The following is a 7418-nucleotide window of genomic DNA, read 5'->3' as shown; positions in this document are numbered from 1 at the left end:
CGCCCCCTCCCTCCCAGAGGGCCCAAGAGAGAGAAGCAAGGAAGCCGAGAAATACCTAGGGGCCCACTGTGGGGAGCAGCGTGGTGGGGAGGGGGCAGTTCGGGGTCAGAAATGGCCTTTCTGAGGGAGTGGGCTAAGACTTCCGGATCTGGAGGAGGCCGGGAAACCTGCCTCCGACCGGGGAATAGCCCAGTGCGGACACCTGAGGAGGGAGGGACGGAGCCCTAGCCCCCTCTGGGTCTCACTATTCTCATCTGTAAAATGGCAGAGGCAGGGGCTATTTTTAAATGAGATGGTACCTGGACAGCCCTCAGACTGGCCGGCACAGAGCAAACTCCCAGAGACTGGACTTGATGCTCCCCTTGCGGACTGGGCTGTCTCCCCTCTCAGACTGAGCTCCTAGAAGGCTGAGTTCCCCCTGAGAATGGCCAACTGAATCCCTGCCTTCAGACTGAGGTCTCTGAAGACACGGACTCCACTCCCACCATAGACCACAGACATCCAGGGAGCATTTCTTTTCTTTTCTTTTCTTTTTTTTTTTTTTTAAGATTTTATTTATTTGACAGAGAGAGACACAGTGAGAGAGGTTCAGAACACAAGCAAGGGGAGTGGGAGAGGGAGAAGCAGGCTTTCCGCGGAGCAGGGAGCCCGATGCGGGGCTCGATCCCAGGACCCTGAGATCATGACCTGAGCCGAAGGCAGACGCTTAACGGCTGAGCCACCCAGGCGCCCCCCAGGGAGCATTTCTTACACTTACCTGGGAGGTGGGACGTTCTCATTCCAATCTCGCTTATGAAAAACCTCAGGTCCTTTGTTAAGTCAATCAACAAGCATGTACTGAGCACCTCCTGTGGACCAGATACAGCTCTAGGCACTGGGGCACAGCAGAGAACAAAATAGAGAGAGAGACCCTTGCCTTGTATTATTAATGCCTGCGTCTGTGTCAGGAGGTCAGGGAGCAAAGTGTACGAAACCCTACTGAACTGAATTGGAAGGACTCACCTCCCAGCCAACAGATACTTATTGAACATCTATTACATGCCAGGCATCCTTCCAGGTTCCAGGAATATAAGGGTGAGTGAAGGAGAACTGATTTCTGCCTTCTCTGCGCTCTGGGGACAAGACAAGATCACAGCTTGGTAATTATGCAACTATTTGTGTGTACAAAGGAGGAGTTTGGGGAGCAGTGACAGAGATCAATGAGAGGAACCTACTTATCTGGGGTGTCTGGGAGAGGCCTCTTTGTAGAGGTTTATCGAGGAGATGAGACCTGAAGGATCGAGGGCAGGGAGAGAAAGAGAGATCCTGAGGACAAAGATATGAATGTGTGTGTGCACTGGAGTATTCAGTGGCTCCCCGTGGTCATCAAAATAAAATACAAACGCTTCCCTCTTCCCACAAGGCCCTACACAAACCTCCCTCCCTGCCCTTCCCTCCCTGATCCCAACTGCCTTCATCTTCACCCTCATCCCCTCTGCTTCAGACACCCTGGCCTCTTAACTGTTTTCCCAACAGCCCAGATAGGGGTCTGCCTCAGGGCTTTTGCATTTACCGTTCCCTCTGTCTGGAATACTGTTCCCTTGCTTCGCTTCCTTCAAGTCTCAGCTCAAATGTCACCTCCTAAGAAAGCCCCCTCCTGGCCACCAGTTTAAGCAGTGCTCGCTAGCTTCCTCAAAACACTGTATCCTGTTCTCTCTCCTTCTAGGTCCCACCAGTTTGTTCCCTTTTGTTTTGACATGATCATGTTCCTCTGTGGGTTGTTATATTCGATATATGTCTCACTCACTAGGCTGTGTGGGGACAGATCCTGTCTCTTGCAGAGCCTGGTATACAGTAAATGCTCAATAAATGAATAGGCAATGAGTGCAGGAGAGGAGAAGAAACAGCTGATCCAGCTGAAGCCAGAAATCACTGGCTACACTCCTGCTGGGAACTTCTAAGAAACCGAGTTCCACCGGTCTACAATGCCAGGAATTCCAAGTTGGGGGGGGGGTGTGTCTGTGAAGTCCTAATTCCAAAACCTTTCCAGGAAGTGCCATGCCTCCCCTGGATGTCCCCCAGGTCGCTAGATGGAGCACCTTCTCCCAGACCTGTTCCTCACCCTGCCAGGCCCCACAGTCCATCCTTCTCCCCCAAGACAGAGCATCAACCTAGCCTCTTCTCTCTCCTTCACCTGCCAAGCAATCCTGCTCCCTATCCCCTCAGCGCCCCCCCTCCAGCCTGTGTCAGCTCTTCATCCTCTCCCCTCTGAGCTGAAGCCACCTACCTCCCCCATCCAAGCAGCTTTTACTCTTGTCACCTTTTGTGAGTCTGGCCCTCCCTCACTTAAAACCTTCCCATGGCTCCCTATGGCCCTGGGAACAAACCCCCAGATCCTCAGGCTAGCATCAGACCCCCGCACCACCTGGCCTGGCCTGGCTTCACCTCCTTCCACCCGTTCCCATACTCTCTCTGCTCCAGCCGCACCAGTCACTGTTATCACCTACTCCGTGTCCTCTCCCACTTCTGGGCTTTTGCTTGCGTGGTTACCTCTTCCTGGAATTTCCTCCTGCTCCTTTTCTGCCTGGAGAAAATCCATTTCTTCAAGGCCCAGCCCCAAAGCATCTCCTGCAGGCATCTCCTCCAAAAGGTATCTCTACACACAGTGAGCACAGGCTCTTCAGGTAGGTATTTATTCTATAAGCCATCCTCATGCTGGAAGACGCTGGGCTCCTAGATAGGGCCCAGCCCCAGAATGGGGGGGTGGGGGGCAGAATTAAGCACTCGCTCCCAGGCCCAGGGCCCAGGTAGTCAGCAGGACAGAGGGAGCACCTGGAGGGGGACAGAGACTCTGCCTGGTGAGTCCAGAGGAGGCTTCCTGGAGGAGGGGACCTTTACCCAACAGGCTTTAGATGTTTCCACCAGGCATATTCCACGGGGGCGGGGCGGGGGGCGGATACAGATTTGTGGATTGCCTGAGAAGCCACAAGACCCCCCCCACACACACACACACATACACACGATGGTGTATGTGAGATATGCCAGGAAGGAGAAGACGGTTTGCTCTGAGCACCGGCTTTGGGAGCAGCTTTGAGAGTTTGGGGAGACTCAGTTGAGAGCAGGCTGTGAGATGAGACCCTCAGGCAGCCTATGACTCCATACCCCGCTGAAATGCCACATGCAGCCAGAGCAGGGGGCGGGGCGGGGGGGTGAGTTACAGTCTGGGCAGTCTAGCACAACCTTCTCATTACCCCCCCCCCCCCCAGAAGGCTTCGCCCAGCCAACTCTGCTTGCCAGGGCTTCACGCCCCACGTCTCTAGGCCTCAGTTTCCCCACCTGCAGAATCCGGGAAGAAGCTGCAAAATGGGGGAAGGAGCTTAGCTTCTGATCTCTCTCCTCCCCCTGTACAGAAAGGCTCAGCCCCGGTTCCTGGCTGGGTTTTTATGATGTGGATTTTTTTTTTTTTTTAAAGGAAAAAGCTGAGAAGCAGCGCTGGGACCCCGGATTGCTCAGACCACCTTAAATCAGCCTCGCCGCCTCAGCTACTGTGGAAATTCCTTTCTCCGCGGTGGTTGGCTGGGTGCGCCAGCCAATCCTCCCGCGGCGCTCCCACATGGGTCCGTGACATCACAGGGGCGCTGGCCAATGGAGATCCAGAAACCCGCAACCAATGGCAGGAGGCACTAGGATGGGCTGGGCCAATCAGAAGGCTGCCATTGGGGTATGGAGAGTGGGGCTCCCCTCCCCGAGAGACGCTGAGAGCCTCGTGGACGCCAGAACTCAGTCCTCTTGAGGGGGTGCGGGGGGGGGGGATCCAGTTTGATTAGTATCCGAAAACCCGGAGTAGCGAGCCACCCCCTGAGCCTGGCGGGCCTCTCTTTAAAAGCAGGAGTCCCTTGTCCCACATACTACCTTGCAAAAGCTCCGCCAGCTGGCGGGCCGACTAGCCGCCTTTCGCCCTATTTCACAGATAGGTAAACCGAGGTAGACTTTAAATCACGCTGGACGCCTCCCACCCCCGGGAATCCCCGGGAAGAGCTGAGACTCTCACCCGGGCCTGGAGGCCCCTAGCACGCGTCAGTTTTTGTCCCCCAGGTCAGATGGGGGAGGGATAAAACGACGTGTAGGCGGAGGGGAGGGAGGTGCTCTTTCCCGTGCCTCAGTTTCTCCGAACGCAAACGCGAGAGGAGGGGGAGCGGGCTTCTCGGAAAGACTACGATCCCCAGAAGCTCTCGCGCGGCGCCCGGCACGGCTGTCAATCAAAGTAACGTGGGTCCCTCTCCGGGCCAGCGCTCCCCCGCCCGCCGCCTCTCTCCCGCCCGCTCCCGCTCCCTCCCCGCCGGCTCCGGGCCCGGCGCGGTATAATTACAGCCCATTGATCCGACCCGGGCCGGGAAAGCGGCTCCCTCGGGGAGGCCAAGCCTTTGGCTTCCGACTTCGCCAACCTCTGCCTACTGCCCCCCCGCCCCCAGCCGAGCTGCTGGGCCACCAGCCAGGCCTGTCCCCTCCTGCCGGCCAGGGCTCTCGGGTGACCTCTGAGCCTCTGTTCCTGCCAAGGTTGGCGGGGAGCCCCCGTCAGAAGAGTCACACACGTTTTCTTCCACCTGGGAACATGGGGAGCCCTCCCCGGGGTTCTAGCGCCCCCCACCGTGACCTTAAGACTCTTGCGGGCTTCTCTCTGGGCCTCAGTTTACTCACCTGTGTAGTGAGATGGTTGGACAAGACTTGTTCCCGAAACCAATGATCTCGGCTGTCCCGTCTGTGAGCAGCCAGGCTAGGCCATGCTGGGGATTCAAGGAGGGGTTCCCAAGTTTGGAAAAGCAGGGGAGACCAAGCAGAACCCTCTCAGCCCCCTGTAGTCAGGGCGGGAGGGACCAGGACTGTCGGCAGGGTGGCAGAGACAGAGCAGGAGTGAGGCCGCTGCTTGGAAAGTTGGGAAGGCTTCCTAGATGTCAGATGGGGGTGTTGACGCTGGGGTTGTGCAGAATGCATAGGAGTTGCCTCATCTGAGCAGTGCATTTATACCACCCTAACCCAAAGGAGACTCAGAGCAAAGCTAGGGCAATGTTAAATCTTCCCCTGGGACTGAGGAGTCGTGGGTTCTGACTCCTCACCTTGCTGGGTGGACCTCTGACCACGCCCAGGCTGTGAAGTGGGGGGAGGGAGAGTCAGGAGAGAAAAGAAGGGGCCACAGTGAGTCCACAATGGCCCCTGCTCTGCTCAGCAGGTTTCCTCATCTGGAAGCTGGGGTCGATGACAGAATCTTCCAATAAATGAAGGCTGATCAAGTATTTAAAATAACTCCTAGAAAATGCTCTGGGGGGGTGTAGCCACTGATGGCCCAAAGGCCCTCTCTCCCACCCTGGCTTCACACTTCACAGGGGGACTCTGCATGCACTCTCCCTTCCTCCCCCATCTTTGATCACTCATTGAAATGGCTCAGTCAGTAGAGTGTGTGACTCTTCTTAATCTCGGGGTCCTGAGTTCAGGCCCCATGTTGGGCATAGAGATTTACTTTAAAATAAACTATACATATATATATATAGATGGTCAGATCCCATCCTTCCTCTGCTCAAGAATCTTCCAGAGCCCCCCATCACCCTCAGAATAAAATCCAAACTTCCCCCTCTGTCTCCGTGATCTGACTACCGTCCCCTCCCTGCCCTCATCTCCTCCCTCTTTCCCCCTCGCCCACTTCCCTCCAGCCTCTCACGCCTCTTGATTGTTCCGCTAAGAGACCAGGCAAGGTCCTGCCTCAGGACTTTAGTATGGGCTATTTCCTTTGCCTGGCCCATGGCCGACTCTTCTCCCTCTTCCAGTCTTGGCCCGAACATCACATCCTAGTGAGGTCTGGTCTGGCTAGACTTACAGCAGCCCTCAACCTTCCTACTTGGTCAGCCCCCCTCATTTTATTTCCTTCAGTAAAGCCTCATCCCTCTCTGAACACTTACTGGTTATTTCAGTGCCTGCTCCATATATTGGCTGGGAGGATAAAGAGACAAGCCTAGGGAGGGGCTCCATTTATAACCTAGCTTGCAGGGATCCATGGCCACCTGACGTCACACTTTCCTTGGAGGCCTGGGTTCAAATCCGACCTGGCGGCTGTGTCACACCGTGATTCTGTAAACAAGGGGAATGATAGAAACTTCATCCTGTGGTCATAGGATCAAACGGCTGGACAGGTGAACTGGCCTTGCCTGTTATAACCGTGTGCGCGTGCGCAAGGGGAAGCGGGCAGGAGCCAGTACAAAAAGGCAACCTGTATTTTGGGAGCTCCAGGTCATTCCCCCTATCCCAGACCCCACACCCCCCACACCCACTCCATCCCAAGTCCCGGCCTCACCCTCTCCACGGCCCCCACCTCACGCCTTGCCGGCATCCTGGTGAACCCCACCTCCTGGTGAGCGCTGCCTCCATCCCTGCTCTTGGGGGGTTCCTCCCTGGACCCCAGATTCGCCCCAGTCCCCAGTAGGCATCGCACAGATGTGTGTGGAACAGACTGAGTGGGCATTTTGGATCTTCCTTTTCCGGCCTCTGGTTTGCTGTGAGACCTTTCATTCCTGTCTGGGCCTCAGTCTTCTCATCTTGTCAAGGGGCTGACAACCCTACCTCCCGCGGCCATGATTGCTGGGCTGCCTGGGTTATTCCCTTGACCTGGTGTCTGATGCTCACAACAGGCCTGCAAAGTAGGGGATGCGAGCCTGGCAGCTGCTTCTGGGCTCTTGCCCTCACCCTTCTCTCTGCCTGAAGCCTCCCACCCTCCCTCCCCCTACCTGTCTTCCCAGCAGGCTCCTGTCATCCAGGTCTCAGCTCAGATGTCACCTCCACGGAGAGAGGCCTCCTGTCATTCTCTGTCTCCTGCCCCTGTTGGATTTTTCTTTGTAGCATTTGACTGTTGTCTGAAATTATCTTATTTGCTGGTTTATTTGTTATCTGTCTTCCCTAGACACTGTGGGTTCCATGAGGGTCAAGAGGAGCTCCATCTTGGGTCCCCGGGCACCCACCACAGAGCCTCGTACACAGCGGGCATCCAGTAAATGCCCGTGGCCAGTCGGTCTGGCTTGGGAGCCGGTGCGGAGGCAGCCCAGCCTAGAGACGCCTAGGAACCTGCCCAAGGTCACACAGCACCAGCGCTTGGGATAAGGCTCACAGCCGTGCTGTTCAGGGGCCCCAGGGCCACCCCCCTCCCCGCCGCCCAGGTCGGCCAGACCTAGTGCCCGGCTGCCCGCCGCCCAGGCCGGGAAACCCACCATTAACCACGCGGGCCGGGTCAGCGCGTTACCCAACAGGCCCGGTCAGGCCCAGCAGGGCACAGGGAGCGCGGGCCCCGCCCCTCCCCGGGGCCGGGATCAGGAGGCGGGGAGGGGAGGGAAGGAGGAGAGAGTGGGGTGCGGGGAGGAGGCAACACTGGGGACAGGGGGAGGCGGGGGAGGAGGCGG

General features: G+C 56.9%; 1 long non-coding RNA gene across 1 annotated transcript; it reads right to left on the bottom strand.

The window, feature by feature from the left end:
- Positions 1 to 4693: 4693 nt before the first annotated feature.
- Positions 4694 to 7257, bottom strand: LOC110579575. Its single transcript, XR_002480275.1, has 3 exons — positions 7230 to 7257; positions 5931 to 6099; positions 4694 to 4763 (listed from the first exon to the last, which is right to left on the bottom strand). It is a non-coding gene; the product is annotated as an uncharacterized LOC110579575 (long non-coding RNA).
- Between the last annotated feature and the right edge of the window lie 161 nt (positions 7258 to 7418).

This window comes from Neomonachus schauinslandi, unplaced genomic scaffold (genome assembly GCF_002201575.2).
Source record: "Neomonachus schauinslandi unplaced genomic scaffold, ASM220157v2 HiC_scaffold_1780, whole genome shotgun sequence".
NCBI lineage: Eukaryota > Metazoa > Chordata > Mammalia > Carnivora > Phocidae > Neomonachus > Neomonachus schauinslandi.
This window is presented reverse-complemented; position numbering and strand designations above follow the sequence as displayed.